The 23,004-nt window shown below is 40.2% G+C and overlaps 1 protein-coding gene across 1 annotated transcript in view; it reads right to left on the reverse strand.

Moving 5' to 3' along the window:
• nav2b (neuron navigator 2b) overlaps positions 1-23,004 on the reverse strand; it is a 122,588-nt gene that overhangs the window by 46,333 nt on the left and 53,251 nt on the right. The window lies entirely within an intron of this gene.

The raw sequence follows: 23,004 nt of genomic DNA on the forward strand, positions 1-23,004 counted from the left end.
GAGCTAATAAGGCCTAAAGATTAGCAAATAAACCTTGCCCTTAGTCATAACTCAAGAGTGAGGTGCCACAAAGGTGCATATTCACACGTTAGCACTTTTCAAGGAACAACAAACTGACATGCCCTCAGGCCCAGCCTCGGATCCATCATGTCTCTAAAGTGGAGTCCTTTATTATGTCTTGAAAAAAGCTGTCCTTGGTTTTTGTTTATCAAGGATATCTCAGATGCTAAGTTTAGCTAATTGCAGCACGGAGGGATGTTTGCTTCTCTAGATCTGCTTTAATAAGCTGTGAGAAAAGGCCGTCCCCCAAAGAGACTACCTCTTTCTCTCTCTCTCTCTACATGTGTGTGCCTTGGGTCCATCCATCACATGGCATGTGCTGTCAGGTTAACAAAAACAAGGACCGAGGCGGCTGCGAAAAAAGGCTGAGATAAAGGGGAAGCTATCTGACGACACAATACTAGTAATTGAGCCCACGTAAAAGCGATAAGAGAATTCCAACACTCTTGTCTGAGGGCTAAATGCCAGCTGAGGCTGCCCACACCAGCTGCAAAGCAGAGTTAGACCTTGGTACTTTTTCAAATGGCCATTTCCAAACAGAAGCCAGTGGTGGTTGCTTGTCCAGCCTTTTCTCTCCCTTTTCCACAGTTGTACAACAGAGCTCAGCACACCAACAAGAACAATCCCTCTTTTCACTGCAGAGAGAGAGAGAGCAAGAGAGAGAGAGAGAAAGGAAGGTGTGGGTGGTAGGGATGCCAAAGGTGGGCCAGAGAGTGGTACTTTTCCACACATTTAAAGAATTCACCCTTCTTTCTCTCTCTTTTCCAATACAACCCATAAATTCCCTCTGTGCCCAAGAACAGCCGAGCCTCAAGTATGCAATGGAAAACACTGAAGCGAGAGCATATATTAAACTCCGTTTGAAGTTCTTTCAGCTCCTGAATACAGAGTTGAATTTTCAAACGAGGGAATTTCCTGAAATGCTCCAACTAAAAGCACATGGCACATATATAAGCTGGCTGACTGTGCAATTGCATTTAAAATGGCACAACCAAGATGTAACTTTAATTATGAACTTTAAACTCGAGATCACTATTTTAGAATTTCTGAAGCAGATCGGACAGATGTGATCCCTTTCCACTCGCCTCTTTCACTCGCACACGCTTTCTACAAGAGACACAGACCCAAACCGGTTACAGAAATGAGGATGCAGAGCCTTAGTGAGCTTCACCAAGCGAGACAGTGTCAGGAAAAACTCACTAACAAAGTGCTTTACAAACAAGGAAATACAGTCATTTACAAAGTAAAGGAGAATAGTAATAAAAACATTAAACAATAGATTTAAAAGAGAAAATCATTAAGGAGATTAATTAAGAAATTAAATTAAGACAATTAAAAATCAAATAACAAATTAAATTAGGTAATTACTGACATTACAGAGGAGAAGGGCTAGAAATGCTAACAGCGTTTTAAACTGACCTAAAAGCTGCTCAAATAGGAACGTTTTGAGCCTGGATTTAAAAGTGTCCACTGTCAGGACTCTTCTACTGTTCTCTGTCAACTTATTCCATTTAACCCTTGTGTTATGTTGAGGGCTGTGGGACCCATTTTCAATGTTTACCAAAAGGAAAATATATATATATATTATATTACACATGTGGTGTTGGGTGAATAAAAGTGTGGAGGTGCTGTGTCCTTCACTCTGTTCTCCTCCCACATGGCCTGCTGTTAGTGTGTGTGTGTCTGTGTGTGTATGTGTGAGGGTGGACAACATGGACAGGCTGCTGACTGGCTACAGCTGCTAAAGGAGAACTCTACGCTGGACACCTGTGATATTTTCTGGTATTTTTACATAAATTATTATGGCTATACTGATTTAAAAAAAACAATAATGTGGTGGGTCCAGCAGACCACTGAGTAACAAACACATCAACACCACACAAGGGTTAAGAGCAGTATAGTAGCTAAACGCTGCTTCTCCATGTTTAGTCTTTACCTTCAGCAGGACTAACTCACCAGTTCCTAACGATCTGAGAGTTCTGCTCAGCTAATATCGCTGCAACATGTGAGATAAATGCGCTGGTCCTGCAACACTGAGCGACTGAGACCATGCTCCTCTAGGCCGCACTAGATAACGCAGTTCTAATTATTCCTAGATCAGTTTTACACACATGAAGTTAAATGTGAGAACATGGTGGGTAAAAAGATCAGTAGGAGTATAAGGCAGGTTTAGAAACACCAAAAAGCACCAAATTATGGCAGACGTTTGAGGGGGATGTGGATGTGCTCAGTATTCATTCACATTATACGCAGATCCGGCAGTTAATAAGAGACAGTGAGTGGAAAAAAAATCATTCTCTCTCTCCTCCCACCCCTCCAGCCAGCCAGGTGCCCATCACTAAAACCAGACGTCACTCACTGAATGAGACACAATGAGATCATGAATCAAAAAAATTAATTAACTTGCAGTGAGTGAGAAGTCAGGTGCTCAGAGCACTGCTCACACACACACACACACACACACACACCTACCTCCTCTCACATTTGAGAGACAGGATTAGTGTCAAGCCCTGAGGTAGTGAAAGGATGAGGAGGGGCACTATTGGGCAGGAAATTGGCGGGGGGGGGGTTTGCTTTGTTACAGAGTGTTGTTAAAGGTCTGGCCAAACTGGACCATACTGCCCCGGCCTGCTTTCAATGGATGCAGCCAATTTGTTCTGCAGTAGACGTGTAAATCTCCAACCTTGCATGATTTGATTTAAATACAATTCTTTAGTGAATGGTTCCTTCAACATGATTCAATTTGATTTATTTTGGTATGATTCAGAAATACATTCATGTGCCTGACTGAAGGAATTACTTACACAGTAGAGGAATATAAACAATGAAAATACACCGGGGGTGATCAGAATTGGCCAGAATCGGAATCAGATGATTTACCCTCCTAATACACAATTGCTAACTGTCTGATTTATTTAAATCATTTCAGCTGATCTGTTGCTGATCTTGTGATGTATATAATGTGAGCCAGCTAACTGCAAAAGTGCTGCATTTCCTTTTTGAATAAAAAAAAACAAAAAACTTTGGACTTTAAGATGGTATTTGAACTATATTTGCTGTTGTAATATCTGATGTTTTGAATGAATAGTATTCAACTATCCCAGGAAATTATTCTATATTATATGGTGCCTGAGAATTTGATTCTGAACAAGAAACAAAGCTCTAATCAAGTTCATCACTCCAAAGTCAACGCAGCTAAATCAGCACCTTTTAGATGCATTTTACAAATTACTGCATGGATCTGTATCTCTGCTCTCAGAGAAAGCTACTTTAATCAGACCCACCCAGAACAGCCTTCCTCACTACACCTGGACCTACGGCAGCATGCAGATTTCAGCTCTGTCTGCAGTTTCATCACAAGCAGCCCTGACAGGGACACACATCTGGCAGAGTTGCTGATGCGCAGAGAAACGCAAATCAAAATGAATAGCTCAGAAATGTATGACAATGTCTGCATTCAGAACTATCTGACTTTAACTGACAGGAGGAAAGAGGAATGCTGGAGGTAAGACAGTCTGTCAACCACGATAAACCAGTGAAGAAAGACTGACCTATCAAGCTTTCAAAACCGAACATGAGATAGATTAATTAAATTCTACAGATACAAATCAGCTCTGTGCAATCTTCATCTATTCAGCACTGTCACGCAAGTATTACAGCATTTCAGTAAAACATTTTTATAGCATATTGAGATACAGTACTGCCTGCCACAATCATTACACGATCACCTGACTGTAATTATTTAAGTCTTCCACAGTTGCTGGCTTTCACAATATGTTTACAGCACACAGAATGTGAAATGGGTGTGTTTTCAGTTGGGTTGAGGCAAATACATGTAAATAAAGGAAAGCACATGCATTTACTAGGACACATTAGTTCTGAGCTGTAGAGCTGTAGCTACAAGGCTAATGTAGCTTATACACACTAGAAGTCAATAGTCACCCAAATCTTTGCCGTAAATATATCTCCAAAACTTCTCTCAACTTGGACTGAGGTTTTCATTAAGGTCACTTGTCAATGTGGTTTAGGACACAGTGGGCCTGTTTACACCTTGCATCAATGTGCGTTTTCAGTGACGGGATGATGTTCCGATTGTACTCGACCTCACGAAAAGCCAGTTAACCCCTTTAAGTCTCAGGCTTATTCCATACTAAAGCTTATTATTCAGTAACTACAGGGACTTCCATGCAAACTAATGGAGCTTTTCTTAGGTTATGAAGTGTGTAATAAAACTTGGTAAGGGGTCAATAGGATTAGACAAATATTGGAGAATTATCTTGCTTACCAGTTTACCAGCAGGATTAGCAGCTAACACTGGGTGTACTGTCGAAATGATACACTACATTTTTGTGTGTGCGCCCAAATACTAACAGAAGTGTGTACAGAATCATGCGCAGAGTCAAGCAAAGCTACACAAGAGTGAAAAAACATTAATTCTGCTAGCAAGGGAGCTAAAAATGCTAGAATTATGATTAGCTACATAGCTAACAAATACACCCACATTACTCAGCGCTGCCCTCTAAACATGCTAGAGCACAAAGTTAGAGGTTAGAAGACATTTTTGTTTACACAAGCACCATAACGTCTCGATGAATGCACGTTTTATTCGCCTAAACCCAGTGCAACGATTTACATTCTGCTCGCTGCAGAAATCTAACAGCTGTGGAAAATTATTGTAGTTCTAAATAAGTGTGATCATCTCAAACAACTGCAATCTGCATCTCAAATAACTGTGATTATGTAATAATTGTTACAGGCTTACATTTAACACAAGTGTAAAAGTTTTCAAAATTCGTACACGATTACAACAACGGAAATGCGCCTGCCAAGCGCTGACTAACAGGTGAGAGGATAAACAAGGAAACGAAAGATGGAGGATACACAAGGCTGGAGTTATTCCCAAAACAACAGCCTTCTTGCACTCAGGGCTGATAAAAGTGTCCAAGGCAAGCTTGTCAACTCGTACCATAACAGGGGAATAAATAAACAGAAGTACAACAGAAATATGTATGTGTTAACATGCTTTCTACAGGGGAAATACAATAGGATTTCCTTTGGTCACACTGGGGACGTGCCAAGCTGGACAAGGCATATTCACAATAAGTGGAAAACTATGTAAATTTGATTTTTCACCAAACCACTCTTTTAAACATTTTTAAGCATCTTTTAAACATTTACATACAACGAACAAAAATACAAGAAAACTGTCAATCATAACTATTTATATGTCAACTCACTGTCATGATCTTCACAGACCTATACACCACCACACAAAAGTGCGGAATCACTGTTTTCAATAAAATAAAGCCAACTTGGCTGCAGATTAATCAATAAAATGTTTGTAATAAGGCCACTACTGCTCACTTCACAGGTTTCAGATTATTCCAAGGTTGCGTGAGCTGTGTGCAGAATGCTAAACATGCTAAATTAATGATAACACTTTATTTGGAGCGGTCCTTTGTAGATGATTAATAAACTCTTAACAGATTATCAGTAACACATCAACAACATATCAGTGAAGTTGCAGTAGTGAAGCGTCTGAATACACTGAAGTGAATATAGATGTTCTGTGGATACATTACTTACATTAAGTAGATGTATTATTGATATGTGACTTCCATTATGCAAAACCTAACCTTACCCAACACCTAACCCTCACCCTGGCCCTGGTCCTAACCCTAACCTTAATCTCAACCCTAAACCTAATCCTAACCCCCATATGTTTTTGACATGTTACTGAAAGTCCGTTGAGTGTTTGGACCACTCAAAATAAAGTGTCACCATATTAACTTTGAGAATGCCTTGTGTTTCAAAAGCTCTTGTTCACAAAAAAGAAATAAAATAAAAACAAATAAATAAAAACGTCTAAAATAAATATTAAATGAAGTGTCCAACAAATACTTTGTGACGTCTCGTTTGTAATAGTTCAACCTGCACTGTATACATAACATTATGACTGAACAAAATAATAAGCATTAATATGATGTGACTCCAAACTGTTGAACAGTGCTGTGCAGGTAAAAAGCTCACAGAAACTGAGACGACGGAAGAGACGAAATGAAAACACTGACCTCACACACACCATGCTCTCTACCCCTTCTTCTCTCTCTCCCTCTCTCTCTCACCCTCTATCTCTCTCTTTGCCTCTGTGTTTTCAAGGTGCTTTTTGGCATAACAAAAAAACAGCACATCTGCATTGTGAATACTGAAGAGTAATACAGGTAGAAACTGAACAGAGTGTAAAACAGTCTTGAACAGACTAAACTGCACTGTGTTTCTCTCTCTCTCTCTCATTCTCTCTCTCTCTCTCTCTCTCACACACACACACACACACACACTCACACACTAAAACAGTCCCACGTGGCAGAGGGAACTGTCTCCATAAATCTCTGAACAAAGGAAAAATTCCTGCTCACTGGTCTGAAGAGCCGTAGCGGTCAGTTCTCCGGCTGGACGCAGCCTGTGAGCGGCCGCTGAAGCTGGGCTGCGTGGCTGGGAGCTTCATGTGGTCAGCGCTCTGACTCTCTCTCTTTTCCTTCCCTCGATTTCTTTTTTCTCTTTATCTCTCTCTCACTCACTTCGCCTCCTTCCCTGCCTCTCTCTCTCTTTCTGTCCCTCCTCTTCTCTCTTACCCCATCTCTCTCTCTCTCCTCCTCTGTGTGTCTGCTTGTCTGACTCTATTTTACTCTCTCTCTCTCTTCAAGTAAAAAGAATGAACACACACACACACACACACACACACACACACACACACACACACACACACACACAGAGAGAGACACGCGCACACACGTTTACACACACAATGACTGTGCTCACACCAGCAGGAGCCAACCACAGGTTGAGGGGTGTGGCCAGAGAGAGAGAAAGAGAGAGAGAGAGAGAGAGAGAGGTAACCTGATCTGAGAGCAGAGTTAACTCAGATAAAGCTCCAAAAGCAGCCAGATAAAAAGTTCACAGACTGATCCTCGGACAGAGTAAACACCAGCCCCACTTTAGCCTGAAGCCCCCCTGTAAGACTTCACTGTGATTGACAACTCATGTGCACCATAATGCAGCACTGTACAAACATTAATGCTCACTTTTGTGCATTTATTATGTTTAATAATAATTTAAAGTAATAAAGTAATAAACGGGCTGCCCTCCTTAGGAAAAAAAACCTCAGAATCCAAGCAGATGGAAAATGGTGTATATGGTTCTACATAGAACCTTTCTGAAAAGGGTCCTACACAGCACCAAAAAGGGTTCTTCTATTGTTACAGGCTACACTCGTAAAAAAGATTTTTTTTTCAGGGGTTCTTTAGTAAAGAAAATAGTTCTGTGTAGCACCATAAACACTTAAAGAACCGTTTGCATGGTAAAAGGGTTCTTCAGATTGATAGAGAATGTATTACAGATGGTTCTATATAGAATCTTTTTGAAAAGGGTCTTACATAGCACCAAAAAGGGTTCTTCTGTTGTTACAGGCTACACTCTTAAAAAAGATGGTTCTTCAAGGTTTCTTTAGGAAAGAAAATGATTCTATGCCGAACCATGAACTCTCAAAGAACCGTCTGCATGATTAAAAGGTTCTTTGCATCATGAAAGCATTCTTCAGATTGATGGAGAATGTGCTGTAGTAGTTCTATATAGAACCTTTTCGAAAAGGGCTCTATATAGCACCAAAAAGGGTTCTTCTATTGCTACAGGCTACACTCTTAAAAAGATGGTTCTTCAAGGGTTCTTTAGTATAGAAAACGGTTCTATATTGTACCATGAGCACTCAAAGAACCCTGTGTATGACTAAGGGTTCTTTGCATTGTGAAAGCGTTCTTCAAAAAAGGTGGTTCCTTAGGGGTTCTTTAGCAAAGAAAATGGTTCTGTATAGAACCATAAACACTCAAAGAACCCTTTGCATGATCAGAAAGTTCTTAGCATCATTAAAGCGTTCTTCAGATTGAAAACTGCAGATGGTTCTATATAGAACATTTTCGAAAAGGCTTCTATATAGAACCATCGATAGCACATTCTCCATCGATCTGAAAAATTCTTTCACGATGCAAAGAACCCTTTAATCATGCAAAGGGCTCTTTGAGTGTTCATGGTTTTATATAGAACCATTTTCTTTATTAAAGAACCTTAGAAGAACTGTTGTAAGTGTATAGCAAAACCTTGTAACTCTGTTTTTGTCTCTTCCAAAATAATGTGGAATAAAATCATATTACAATTAAGTACATTAGAGTTAAGAGTTCTTTTTCTTCTCTCTTATAATGACCATTTCAGAGATACAGGACTGTACAGTGGTCAGACACCGCCCATCATTTACTTCATTTCCAGAGTTAAAATGGCTATGAAGGAATTTTCAGGATATTCTGAGAAGACTGGATAGAAGATAACTCACTTGCAGAAAGAGCGGAAAAAGGCAAGTTTCCAAAACTGGAGTTTAAAACTGATTAAAAAGAAGATAAAAAGAGAGAAAATCCCTGTTTCTCTTAACAACCATGCAAGACCTGGTAGACCACTAAAACCGAAGAAAACAAAGAAAATCTGCAAATCAAAGAAAAAAGATGCTGGAGTTCTCAGAACAACAGACTGACCACCCCAGAGTCCATACCTCAACATTACAGAATGTGTTTGGGATTATTTGGATCATGAGAAGCAGAAAATGATAAACCAACGTCTAAGACTGAACTTTGGAGGTGTGTCTGCAGATTCAGAAACTGAAAAGGTGAGCCTCCAGAAAAGAATGGAAGCTGTAATAAATGTAAAGAATGGACACACTAAATACTGAAAATAGCCTCTGTGTCATTTTTAGTTATTATATATATTGCAATATATTGTTGCAGTAACTTTACAGGAGAAGTCAAAAAAACTTACCTTTCAGTGTAAGTTAAAATAAAAGAGGTTTTATTCTAAGTGATTTTAGAGCGTTTCTACTGGTCCATTCATCATGAAATTTTACACAATGTAAAGACAGCTGGTGTGTTAAAATGATGTAGAAAAATAAAAATCGACAAAAATGGAGATACATGGTTTCCTTCAGACAGCGACGATATATTTTCTTCTGTTGCTAAAAATTGAATAACTTGTACTTAATGGTTGTTTTGACTGTAAATCGAATGAATGAAATGTGGTCTCTGACATTTACACAGTACTGTACAAGGTTTTCTTAGTGACGATATACACACACATTCTATCCCTTTAATGTCTCTCTTATATTTTACTGTAAAGTTTTACCCTAGTAATGAAACGTCTCATGAACACCTGTAACAGTCCAGCCTGCTTGTTTACTTTGTTCAGTATATTACAGGTTAAACGTGTATTGATTCTCTATGATATTCCTTATGTTTGTACTGTTGTATACTGTTATACCTGGTGAGGTTTTGATTCTGGTAAACTGGGCTGATTTCAGACATGAAAATGCTGTACTTAAAAACACTTTAGCATTACAAAGTTGTCCCAAAATGCTTTTCTCCAGTCATGGCTGATTGAACACTACTGAACACACACCTGAGCATGTGGGAGTCAACACACAGAACAGCAGAGCAGGTTTAACAGCACACAGTAAATCCACCTGACATCATAAATCCACAGAGGCAGTGCAGGTTACAGAGAGACAGGCTGTTACATGACAGCTACGGACAGCATAAATAAAGCTTCTCTGTGTGTGTGTGTGTGTGTGTGTGTGTGTGTGTATGTGTATGTGTGTGTGTGTGTGTGTGAGGGAGAAACGGAGTGAGAGAGAGAAAGGAGAAAGACAGAGAGGAAGGAGAGATAGAGAGAGAGATAACAGACAAAGAAAGAAATAAAGAGAACAGAGACAAAGCAAGAGAAAGAGAAAAAGAGAAAAGGGGAGAGAGAGAGAGAGAGAGAGAGAGAGAGAGAGAGAGAGAGAGAGAGAGAGAGAGAAAGAGAGTAGGAAAGAAAAAGAGAGACTGAGAAAGAGAGAAAAGAAGAGAGAAATGGGAGATAGACAGAGAGAAAGGACAAATAAAGAAATAAAGGGTAAAGAGACAAAGCAAGAGAAAAGAGAAAAAGAGGAAAGGGGGAGAAAGAGATAGAGAGAGAGAGAGAGAGACAGAATGAGAGAGAATAAGGAGAAATAGAGAAAGGAAGGGGAGATAGAGAGAGAGATAGGATGAAGAAAGAAAGGAAAGAGAGAAAGCAAGAGAAAAAAAGAGGGGGAGAGAGACAGAGAGACAGAGAGAGAGAGAGAGAGAGAGAGAGAGAGAGAGCGAGAGAGAGAGAGAGAGAAGGACAAATGACTAGACTTTTCTTTACAGTCCATGTGGACATTGTGTGTGTGGTTCTGCGTGGCTCTGTGTGGTTCTGGTCAGTGGGGTGTTTGGATTAGTGAATCTTTAATGGTGCTGAGATTCACATGGCTTATTTGAACTGAAAACCAGCCCAATTAGTTTGTTCTACAAAGCTTCGTTTTCTTCTGAAAGGAATTTTTTCAGGGTCACATCACAAGGTCAAAGGTCACTCTCCCCTGAGCCTCAGCGGAAGAGCAGGATTAAGGACAGACGCGTCAAACACAGCACCGTTAAAACAGTGGAAAAAGTTTACTATGGCTATAAACCTAACCTCGCGATTCAGTTCAGTATGATTCTTTGGGAAATGATTCAGTGAATCATGAAATGTCTAATTTACCAACAATTCAATTAGATTACTTTGGTATTATTTAAAATTATTATTAAAAATACACTGAATATACATATATACACAGGACGAGCTACGCGGCAAAAATCCGGCAAAAAGTAAGAATAATAAAAGAAAGAATAATACAAAACGAAGAACAACTAAATTAAGTAATGGGATAGGCTCCAGCTCCCCCTGCAACCTAGAAGGATAAGTGGCTTAGAAAATGTGTGTGTGTGTGTGTGTGTGTGTGTGTGTGTGTGTGTGTGTGTGTGTGTGAATACACAAATGTACACTAAAGCAGAATATTAAAGAAATAAAAACAATGCATTTTTTTCTATTTTAAAAATTCAGGTTTTGGTTTCAAAAAATTAATTTAAGTTTACTATTCAGAAGCTTTGTCTTCTGCTAACCCTTAAAACCCAGACAAAACTGTAGCACACTTTTATGGACTGCTGACAATTTTCAAAGACAGAAGCTTTTTTTTAACAAAATGTCATCATAAAACCAGGAAAAATATTACCGACGCTACACCCAGGTAACACTATGTAAGGTTCAAAATGCCAACCTCTTTTATTTGAAATGGAAGCAAGACAAGTATGTGAAGATATTAATATGGCAAACAGCGTTTAAACAAAGAGAAACAGTCAAACACACAGTAATATGTTTGGCTGTATTAATGTTTGGTTATAACGGCTGAAGAACATTCAGGTGAAGAAGCTGAGCGTCCTCAGTCACTCGTTTGGCCAACAAAGAGCTGAGAAATAGACACAAACAGAGATAGCAGGCTGGTTAATTGATATGCCCGATTCCTATACTCCAGACCCCATGCGTCAAACACAAGGCCCGCGGGCCAAGTCAGGCCCGTGACACAGTTCTATTCGGCCCGCAAAATTATTTAAAATACTAGCCCGTTTCACACCATTTCCCAGGGGGTTGCTATTATGTTCCTATGTGGTTGCTTTTATGTTGCTAAGTTAGTGGTTGCTACCTTAACGTCACTGCTACCTTAAATCCACTTCCACCTTAAATCCACTACCACCTTAAATCTCCTGCTACCTTAAATTCAATGCCACCTTAAATACACTGCTACCTAAAATCTCCTGCTACCTTAAAAGTGTGTGTGTGTGTGCATTTTGGGTGGTGTGTGTTTGGTGTGTTGTGTGTGTGTGATTGTGGAGTGTGTGGTGTGTTGAGTGTGTGTGACACAAGAAACGTGCCAAAACTCTATTCATTCCTATGGAATGAAAAACTAGTAATTCCGCAAAACTCCATTACTACATGGACACTGCACATCTGATCAATAAGCTGTATACAAGCCTGAATCACACAATCAGCTGGACAGGAGTTGGAACGGTGACGATATCTCGAAAATGGCAGGTGACAAGTTACGCGGCAAAAACCCAGCAATAAGATACGAATAATAAAAGAGAAGAAGAAGAATATAAAACAAAGAACAGCCATAATTAAATAACCATAATAAAATAAAAACACACCTTTTGATGTTTGAGTTTGACAGCCCTGCTCCAGGCTAATAGAAAAACTAGACTAGACTATTAACATAAAAGACTGAAATTACATGCTGAGTCGTCAATTCTCAGCAAGATGTTTACCTACTGAAGTTATTTCACTCATGATGGAACTGAAGTTAGCAATGGAATATAAACCTAGCTAACCTGTCAGTAAACCAGCTAAACTAACTATGTAAAACACAGCTAAACAAAGACTTTAAATACATATACATATATATACTATATATATATTACTATGAGTTTGAGTACGATTAGACTACTTCAGTAACATCAGACTAAATAAAACCTGTTGAAGCCTGTAAAGTGCTGTAAAAATTCATGGCAGCCCTAACAGCCCCATTTTATTTTACTAGTTTATAACGACTTGCATTTCAAAATTGATACAGTTCAATCATCATTGACACAAAATGACAGGGATGCAGAATGATATCGGTACTAACTGATAACTGCTTTAAAAAATATCAGCACAGACAGATGATTAGATTTGATAGCTTTTCAAACGACTAGCTGATGAAGCATTCACTGAGCTCTGTAAGGTACAGAACACTTGCTGGGATGCTGGGCTGCTAAAGTGTCTGCATTTGGTTCATTAATTGATTTTACTGCACCCCTACAGAAATAAACATTTCTCTGTAATGATCATCCAGGTATAAGGTTTATGCTTCGCATTGGCAGATATGTACATAAGAAGTGCACCAGCATGGAAAGCCCAACATTCCCATATCCCTACATCACAATACGCATCACTGATGCATTTTTATACCTCTCATGTTTACCACAACCAGACACATTTGCTTCAGGTCTGAGCTTAAATGCTGGCCCGGTGGATGAAGCCGGTTATAAAACACAGACTTGTTTTCAGAGCAGAGGAGCAGCAGCTGGTGTGAAAACCAAAGAGAGGCCTCAGGATGCAATCAGGCAGAACATGCAAACGTCCACTGCTGCATATTTAGCAAGCGGTGAGGTTTCTGCCATCATAAAACAAAACAGCTATATGGATAATCACGGAGCGCGCACACACACACACACACACACACACACACACACACACACACACACACGCACACACACCCCAGTGCTCATGTCCAAACCTTCTCAGTCAGGCATGTGTAATGACAGAGCTTCCAGTGAGCCAAATGAGTGTGTGGAATTCAGACTAGTTCCTGTCTCTCCAGCTTTTCGTCTGTCTCTCCCTTTCTCCCTCACTCTCCCTTACTCTCTCTCTCTCTTTCTTTCTCTCTCCCTCTCTGACTTTCCTTCTTCCATTTCTCTAAATTTCTTTCTTCCCTCTCTCTCTTTCTCCCTCTCACACCCTCTTTCTCTCTCTCTCCCCCTCTATCTTGCTCTCTTTCCCTTTTCTCTAACTCTCTCACTCTTCTTCTCTCCCCTCTATCTTTCTCTTTCCCCATTCTCTAGCTTTCAGTCTTTCTTTCCTCATCCCTCTCTTTACCCTTTTTCTCACTCTCTTGTTACCTGTCTCTCTTTCTCCCTCTTTCCCTTCCCTCCTCCTCTCTCTCTCTCATCGCCTCTTTCTCCTTCGCACTCTCCTTTTCTCTCTCTTTCTCTTTCCCCGTTCCCTAGCTTTCACTCTTTCTCTCCCCATACCTCTCTTTACCCTTTTTCTTCCTCTCATTGTACCTGTCTCTCTCTTTCCCTCCCCTTTCTTTCTCTCTCACCCTCTCTTTCTCCCTCTTACTCTCCCTTTTCACTGCCCCCTCTATCTTTCTCTCCTGCCTTTCTCTAGCTTTCTCAAATTTTCTCTCCCCATCCCTCTTTCTGCTTCTTTACCCTTTTATTTCCTCTCATTTTCTGTCTCTCTCTCTTTCTCTCCCTCTTTCCCTTCCCTCTCTCTCTCTCACCGCCTTTCTCCTTCTCACTCTTTTCTCTCCTCCTCTATCTTTCTCCTTCCCCATTCTCTAGCTTTCACTCTTTCTTTCACTATCCATTTTTTTTTACCTCTTGACCCTTTTTCATTCTCTTATTGTCCCTGTCTCTCTCTTTCTCCTTCTCACTCTCTCTCCCTCTTTCCCTTCCCCCTTTTGTTCTCCCTCCCTCTCTTTCTCCCTCTCACTCTTCCTTTTCTCTCTCCCCCTCTCTCTCTCCCCATCCCTTTCTTTACTCCCCCCTTCTCTCAGTGGCACTCAAACAGGTCCCACTCCACAGTGTTCTTAGTGAAGACTTTTGTTCTCTCACTCCTGGGAAAAACGGTGAGGCGTAATTTGCATGCTTTTGTCCGTTGTTTTTTGAATATGGAAACTTTTTTGGAGGCTGCTGACGTTGGCTCCACTTTCAAGTGGCACAAAGTGACCAGCTGAAGTTGAGTGTAGCTCGGCCACGCAAAGGAGAGTCCAGTCCTAAACTCAGCCGCTCCTCTGAGAAACATCAATTATTAAAAAAAACAAGAATGTTTTAAAAAGCAGTGCCCACATTCATTTTTAATACTCCTCTCACTTCGCAGCACTGTTTGAAACTGGAACAGGGAAACGGTAATTTACTGAATGTTTTGGGGAGGAAACGCGTGGCCTCTGCAGGACAAATATGCGCCGTATCTGTCATGTGCCAGGTGTTGGTGTATGGCGAGGGGGAGAAAGAGAGAGACAGAAAAGAAAGGAAGCAACATAGAAGAGAGAGAAAAGAAGGGAGAAATAGAGAGAGACAGAGAGGGACAGAAATAGGGCTGGATGATTAATCCTTTTTATATCGAAATCGCAGTTTGAAATATTGCAAATATATTCTATATTAGGTATGTAACTTAAAAAGAGCAGAGCTGGTCAACTGGCAGTCTAGCACGCTACATTCAGCTTTCAAGCCTGAAAAAATGGATGTGCTGGTCTGAGAGATAAAAGACAGAGAAAGAGAGAGAGAGATATGGGAATGGATAATGAGGTCAGTACAGCTGATACACAGTGTAACTTCCTTTCTATCTTTCAATGCCTGCTCTCTTGTTCAAACACAGAACAATGCCCACCGCAGTAACACATTATCAGAATGAAGGTCCATATTTGCATGGGGTTATGGGTCAATAATTAGCTCTGACGCTGCGGCTGCACGGCGCTTCTCTGACAGAGCGCATGCACGCACAACTACATGACCACACCTATACGCTTTCAATTATTTCACATATAGAAGAAATATCAGCTACTGTTCAACAGCTTATATACAGATAATATGATACAGTAATGGACATATCACATGAAATACTCACACTCATTGGCCAGTTTATCAGGTTCACTTACCTTAGAGGTGCAGGTGCTTGTAGGGTTAAAGTTACAGACTGTTCCTGTATCTGTTGTTACACAATTTATTAACTGCCTTCTACTCTTTAATGGAAAGGGACCACCATAGGACCATCACTGGCCATATATTATTACACGGCTCATTATGGTAGTTTATTATACATGTTACACACACACACACACACACACACACACACACATTTAGGTTGTTTTTACATCTAGTTTGATGGGTCAGATAAAGAGCACCATATTACAGGTGTTCGCTAATTGGCCAGAAATTTGGCACCCAGTTACTTTCATGCTTGCCTCAATTAGAGTCCATAAAAAAAACAAAAGTTCTTGAATATATCGCTGCTGTCAGAACAAAACCATGTATCTCCATTTTTGTCGATTTTCAGTTTTTGTCATAATCTGAAAACGCCTGCTGTCCTTTTCATTTTCATGATGACTAGACCAAAAGAAACGGCCCAAAATGACTTATTAAATTCTGGTTCCATTGACTTACAATAAAAGTAAACTATGGTTTTTCCATCTCCTGTAAAGTTACCATTTTGGAGATACGACAGCAGTGATATTCTTTCTGTATTATGCATTGTTTTGCCCCTATTTTGTATTAAAATAGACACAGTTCATGTCTAAACATAGCTCAAAACTTTACTTGAGCACATGGCCATATTTCATTTAATTGTTTCTGCATGAATTTTTTTTCTCATCTGCCATTATTAGCAGCAGCTAATGCTCCAATGCTGGATTAAATTTTTTGGTTCAGTCTTTTTGATGCAGACCACCGTAATAATGCATTCACACAAGCAGAGAACTGAAATTAGGCTTTACTGGGCAGCTGTTTGGTACACACCTGAGTACGGATGGAGTGTTCACACCTGTCAAAACAGACAAAACTATAGAAAAAGACTGACTGGTTGGCACCAAACAAGGCAGGTGCAAAAACATCTTTATATACAAATTATTTTAGTCCACATACTGAAGAAATATCACTACTATACATCCAACACACTCATTTGCTCATTATAGATGTTTTACTTACACACAGACATGACACTGCTCAAGTAGACCACAACATGTAGCATGAGTGGAGGTGTAACAGGGCACCCCTCTCTCTCTCTCTCTCTCTCTCTCTCTCTCTCTCTCTCTCTCTCTCCATCTCTCCTCTATTAGCATGTGAATAGGCAGTAGGTTGCTTTCGCACTTTAGCGTCATTAAGCTCATTGTCTGGATCGTCATTGCCTCCAGGCAGGGTGTGAAGCACTTCTACTGTCTCCCTCCAGCATGTGAAGAGCTTTACACTTCTGCGCTTCAGTATGGAAACACACTGGACTTCCCTTTGTTCATCCCATCAGATCAAACACAACAACGTTCTAAAGAGGAATCCGGCAGCATCTACTGAGCATCAGTCATAACTACAGCTGGGTATCGAAATGCAATACTTTTAAGGTATCGACCAAATGACTTCAATACTACTGAGTTTTTAAAAATTCAATGTCATTCAATATCATGTTTTATTAGCATCAATGAGTTCCAAAAATCTAGACTGATTACCAAATGTCTAAATTACATTTGGTAATACTTTACTGAAGGGCAGCATTTGTAAGGCTACATGACAGCTACATAAGCCTTTCACGACAACTGACACACACCTACAAAAACTTAAAGGCTAATTCAAACAACCACCAGTTGTCACAGATGCTGCTTTTCGCCCATTTTGACGTCATATCAAACCAGGCAACTTCTAAATGTCCACTTTAAAAGAAAGCCATTAATTTGCCTTACACCATTTAAATCTCTATGAGAGCTGACTGATGATTGACTGATTTCGGAAGTGTCACTCAGCCACTCATGCACAATATGCATCAGTGGTGGACGAGGAAGCAGCCATTTCCTCCAGCTGATGACAGATAAGAGGGGTCAGTCTCAGTCTCTCCCTCTCTTTCCCCTGTTTTGAGAGTGTCTATGCAATGCTGTGTTTACTAAGCCCCCTCCAGAGCCGCTTTCTGTCGACTGGAGCTCCGCCGGAGGGGGAAGTCTGCTCCTTTTTTCTGTTAGTTTTGCTGCCCTTATCATTGGCTGACCAGACATGCAAATGCACTCTGGCTCATGAAGTTTTGTTGTGCCTCTGTATGCTGTGGCTACGACTATGCTTCTACCTCCCTCGTCTGGTTTAAAACAAACTAAACTATGTACAATACTCAAGTCACATTATTCAAGTTTGAATTTTAACCAGGGCTGAAACGATTAGCTCACAAAGTCGATCATTTTTTGACGTTGTCGATTATAGAAAAAAAGTTGTTTCATCAATGCACTTTTTGATGCTCTGCAGTGATCATATGATAGACATTTTCATACTGGCAGATTGAAATACGCTACAGGCAGTGTAGGAGGCAATATGGCTCCTATTGTTTTGTTAAAGGAAGAAGCTGCTCATCTCCTAAACCAGCGGTTGGCTCCGGAGCCAAATGCGGCTCTTTTACTGCTCCCTCACTGAATGACTGCTGTGCTGTAATGGAGTAAAGGGTGAGTAAACATACATACATAATCTAAACCGCTTATCCTTCAGGGTCGCGATGGGGCGCTGGAGCCTATCCCAGCTGTCATTGGGCAGAAGGCAGGATACACCCTGGACAGGTCGCCAGTCCATCGCAGGGCAGACAGACAGATATACACATTCACACACTCACTCACACCTAGGGGCAATTTTAGCATGTCCAACTGGCCTGACTGCATGTCTTTGGACTGTGGGAGGAAACCCACGCAGACACGGGGAGAACAGGCAAACTCCACACAGAAACGACCCTGGTCGCCCGGCTGGGAATTGAACCCAGGCCATTCTTGCTGTGAGGCAACAGCACTACCCACTGGGCCACCATGCTGCCCGGTGAGTAAACAGTAGAAGGTATAATGGCTTGATTACTCGATTAATCAAATATTTTAACATCTGTTTGCAACAGTTTTCACCATCAACACAACAAAAAAGAGCACAATGTTTGGGCACAATCAGCAAAGATAAGAACTTCCCAGGCTTTTTCTTAAAGGCTTCAGGTCAGTCAGGCCATTCTCTTAAAACCAAAACTGTGCCGGCTTCATAGCCTTCACTCAACAGCTCTCGCTCTCTCTCCCTCTCCATTGTCTTTCTCTCCAAAACAGTAGCTTTAGGTCTTTGTCCCAGGCCTCCCCCCAACCCCACCGGAGCTACAGGTTCTGCTTGCCTTCAGGAGCTCTTAGAGAACCTGCTGTGAGTCTCCACGCCTCATTCTCTCCCATTATCACACACAGACAGACAGTTAGGCTTCAGGGCAACACTTCAGTTCAGACATACAGCTATAATAACAGCTTCTCAAGAGTCCGCTGAGGATACACTTTCAAATGTGTAATGCAAATGCATTTGATTGTACGAGTAATTTATTCTGGTGGAATTAGTGCTTACGTAAACAGAATCATAAGAAATGAACACAAGTAAATTAGTGGTATCAAATTTAATGCGTTACTCGAAATATTAACGCAGCACTTAATCATTTTCCTAGTTTGCCCTTTTGAATCATTCGTAGTTCCACCCTGGCACCCAGATGATGGCGTGCTTTATGTTTTTTTATTTACAAATACAGCTTTTACAAGTTTCATTATGGCTCTCTTGATAAAACCAAAGATAGCAGTAGAGGTGTGGACTCGTGTCATATGACTTGGGCTCGAGTTCGACCCAAGTCACGAATGTGATGACTTTAGACTCGACTCGAGAAAATCAGGAAGGACTTGGGCCTCGACTTTGACTTGAACACCAGTGACTCTGACTCTGACTCTGACTGGAGCGTCAGGACTTGGAAAGACTCGAGACCCAAAGTGGAAGAAACGTTCAAAAGGCGTCTGACTGCAGATGGGACTCTCTACACAGTCGATTATTTTTCATGTGAATGAATTTGTTTTCATATACAGCCACACCCTGCTAACGTGCTGTCATTAAAAGGTTATAGTACTGCTACCATTATTCAGTATTATAGCCTTAAATTAGCTGAAAAATGCAGACTGACTTCTTTAGGACTCGAAGGTTAGGACTACTGACTCAGGACTTAAATCGAGACTCGACTGTCTTGACTCGGGACTTGAGTGTAAAGACTTGAAACTTACTTGTTACTTGCAACTTAGTGACTTGTTCCCACCTCTGGTTATTGGCAGCTAATGCCATAGTGAATTTGTTTATCACTAAAGTACATCTAGTCTGAAGTATCATTTACAAGCAAAACACACCACTGATGCAGCAAAACACATCGATGATGCGGCAAAACACACTGCTGATATGGCTGTATCAGTAATTCGGCTGACCACACTGGACATTCCTCGCAGAAGAGAAACTAACACAAGAAACAGCAAAGTGGAAAGCTAGAGTTGAACAAGATGTGAAGTTGTGGTCTGAGAGTGAGAAGTTAGAGGAATTGGACAATCTAATCACTTTTTCCTCTCACTGGATGTCAGTGAAAACATTGTTAAGTGCATTTACATTTTCAAGTTCACCAGGTTCACATGAGTTTAATGTCCAGGTTCACATGAACCCTACATTCACACGATGAAAATACTGTTGCTGAGATAGCTATAAGAAAATGCACTGCTTTTTAAATGTAATAAAATGTTCTTTAGGGTCAAATTTGAGTAAATAAAATAAACGATTACCTGCACAAAGGAAAGCAATTACTTGTAAATAATTAATTGTTTGTCAGTTCTAGATTAAATACAATAAACAGACATACAGTTTAACAAACTACACATAAACCCAGTATGTAATCTAAATATAAAGGACATTTACAACAATATAGATCAGGCAGGAATAAATCAGTGTGTTGCATGTTACATACTATGGGTGTAACGATACACAAAAAGTAAAAATTCAAAGCAAAATTCAATTTTTCAATACAGCAAAAATAAAGTAGGAAAGTTGCTACAATTTGATTCATATACCTATTTAACTGTAACTACATAATTGATTACATAGTAAATTATGTAAATAGTTATACAGTATTTGATTTATATTGCTTTTCTATGGACTGGAGTCTGATTTTAAAAATAGAAAAAATGTAGAGATGCACCCATCCCATATACTGGAACGCTATCAGCATCTGACCTTGCTAAATGAGTCAGATATCGGTGACAAGTGACCACTCTGCATATAACACTTTTTTTTAGCCAGGATCATTTTGAAACTGTAACAATACCATTTTCCAAATCTTCTAGAACAACATAAAACAAACAGTCTTCACTGATACAATGAAGATGTATTAAAATCTAAAAAATCCAGTTCTCTCTCTCTTTATCTCTCTATCTCTCTCTCTCTCACTCTCTCAGCTAGAGGGTACTGTTTTTGTGTAGGCGGCTGGGCGCCTACTTCAATATGCTCAATGTTAAAGCCAATAGGCAGACAGGCACTTAGGGAAAAACCAAACCAAACAATCACCCAAAGCAAAGCAGGCAAACACAGCCAGTGGCTCTAAACCCAAGTGCAGACAGACGGAAATCTCCAGGGCAGTACGGATAAAACCAGACAATACAGAGGCACCTACTCCATTCTTCTCATTATATTCACTGTCAAAGCAAGAAAGCTTCTTTGGAGAAGGGTCTCCAGTTGCAATTCAGGTCATTAATCAAAATCCAGCTTTAGTGCCCGTACATCTCTCAACACACACACACACACACACACACCCTACCTCTTGGTCAGTGTGAAATGGTGTGTGCAAGAGTCTTATATCTTCAAATCAACTTTACCTTTACCCAATTTTCCACGCAACATTATGTAAGTTAAAAACAAAAGTATGCTGCATAGCTAAAGACAGTAGTGACAATCCTGAAGCCTGAATTTTGTCTGTACTTTTATTGATTTTTTTAGAAATTACAATGTGATGCTGATGGTATCAGAACCATCAGCGTGTGTGTGTGTGTGAGATATACTGTATTTCCTGTGTGGCTGTGTGTGGATTTGTCCCAGTCTCTCCTTTTAATGTGATCCCAGTCCTGGTACCTCTCTCTGAGCCAGACGGGTGCTCAGGTTTCAGTAAAGTGTTTGAACCATCACGGCTGGATCACACACACACATATAGACACACACACACACACACACACATACACACCCACACACACACACACACACTACAGACATAAAACCCGAGAAATATGAACAGTCCTATGTGGACAGGATATTACAGAGGAATTCAGATCCCATATGTAAGGTGTGATGTCATGCTGGATTGTGTTAGGTGAGTGGTGTGTGTGTGTGTGTGTGTGGGTGTGTGTGTGTACCAGAGCATATTTGTGTATTAGCACACCTTCCCATTTAGCATTAGTTTGCGTTTATGTTTGTGTATATTGTCCATTAGAAGTCTGGAAACACCTTACTTTTATTTGAAATTTTGTAGTAATGTTGCACTATGTAAGATCTAAGGATTTGGAGACCTCTCTGGTGGAAATGTGTAATTGCACATAATGTGCAGAAAAACATGATTCTTCTGATTCTGATTCTGAAAAGAAATTGTAATGACAGTTGTGCTTCAGATCTCCCCGCCCCAAACGGATAAATTTGATGTCTGCGAGCCTGTCGAAAAAATATTTCAAAGAGAACTAATTCAAAACTTGATAAACGAAATATCTTCAAAGGATGTAAGTGAATTAGGTTGCAAACCGAACTAAAGAAAATATGCTTATTTATTAAAAACATTTTGAAAAGCTATCGACTTGTGATGAGCGATGTGTATATATGTATGTATGTGTGTGTGTGTGTGTGTGTGTGTGTGTGTGTGTGTGCGTCACAGAAACTCCCTCCCTCGGGTAATGTCTGTCTCTCTTGTGCCCACATTTAAAAGAGGGAACTGAGACACAAAACAGAGCACTGCACTAAACATCAGCCCCTTCTGACTATTAAAAGAAAGCAAGAGCTGATCTGAGATCTGCTGCCCTCCAGCAACATTTTAACATCACACATCAAACACGCCAGTCACACTACCATTAACACCACTGCGTTATATACAGCTAATGGGTCTTTACTCCACTAGACAAAAGGAAATACACAATAGAAAGAGAACATTTATGAGAAAACTCTCCCCAGGGTGTCACGTTATTCCTCCAAGTTTCAGATAACAATGTCTTCGCTCAAATATCATTGAGCTAAATTCAGCTAAACTTAGAAAAATCTGTTTATCATAACTGCTTTAAGAGAGGCCGTATGTTTGTGATCTAAAAACAGATGCCATGAGATCTAGGTCAAAGACACTGTGTTTTTCAGGGTGGGTCCTGCCATAGAGAAACAAGAACAGAATATCAGAATGATGTTTGGCATTATGTGTCTCAAGAGAAGAGAATAGAGGGGAGTTGAAGTCTAGGGTCTATGCAACAAGGCCTTTGGGTCAAGTTTTAGAGTCCCACACAAATGATTGTATCGCTGTTGTTGGAGCAAAACCTTGCATCTCCAAAATGGTAACTTTACAGGAGAAGGAAAAAACATAGTTTACTTTTAATGTAAGTCAATGGAACCAGACTTTTTTTTCCAGGTAATTTCTGGTCATTTGCTT

Source organism: Colossoma macropomum, unplaced genomic scaffold (genome assembly GCF_904425465.1).
Source record: "Colossoma macropomum unplaced genomic scaffold, Colossoma_macropomum, whole genome shotgun sequence".
Lineage (NCBI taxonomy): Eukaryota > Metazoa > Chordata > Actinopteri > Characiformes > Serrasalmidae > Colossoma > Colossoma macropomum.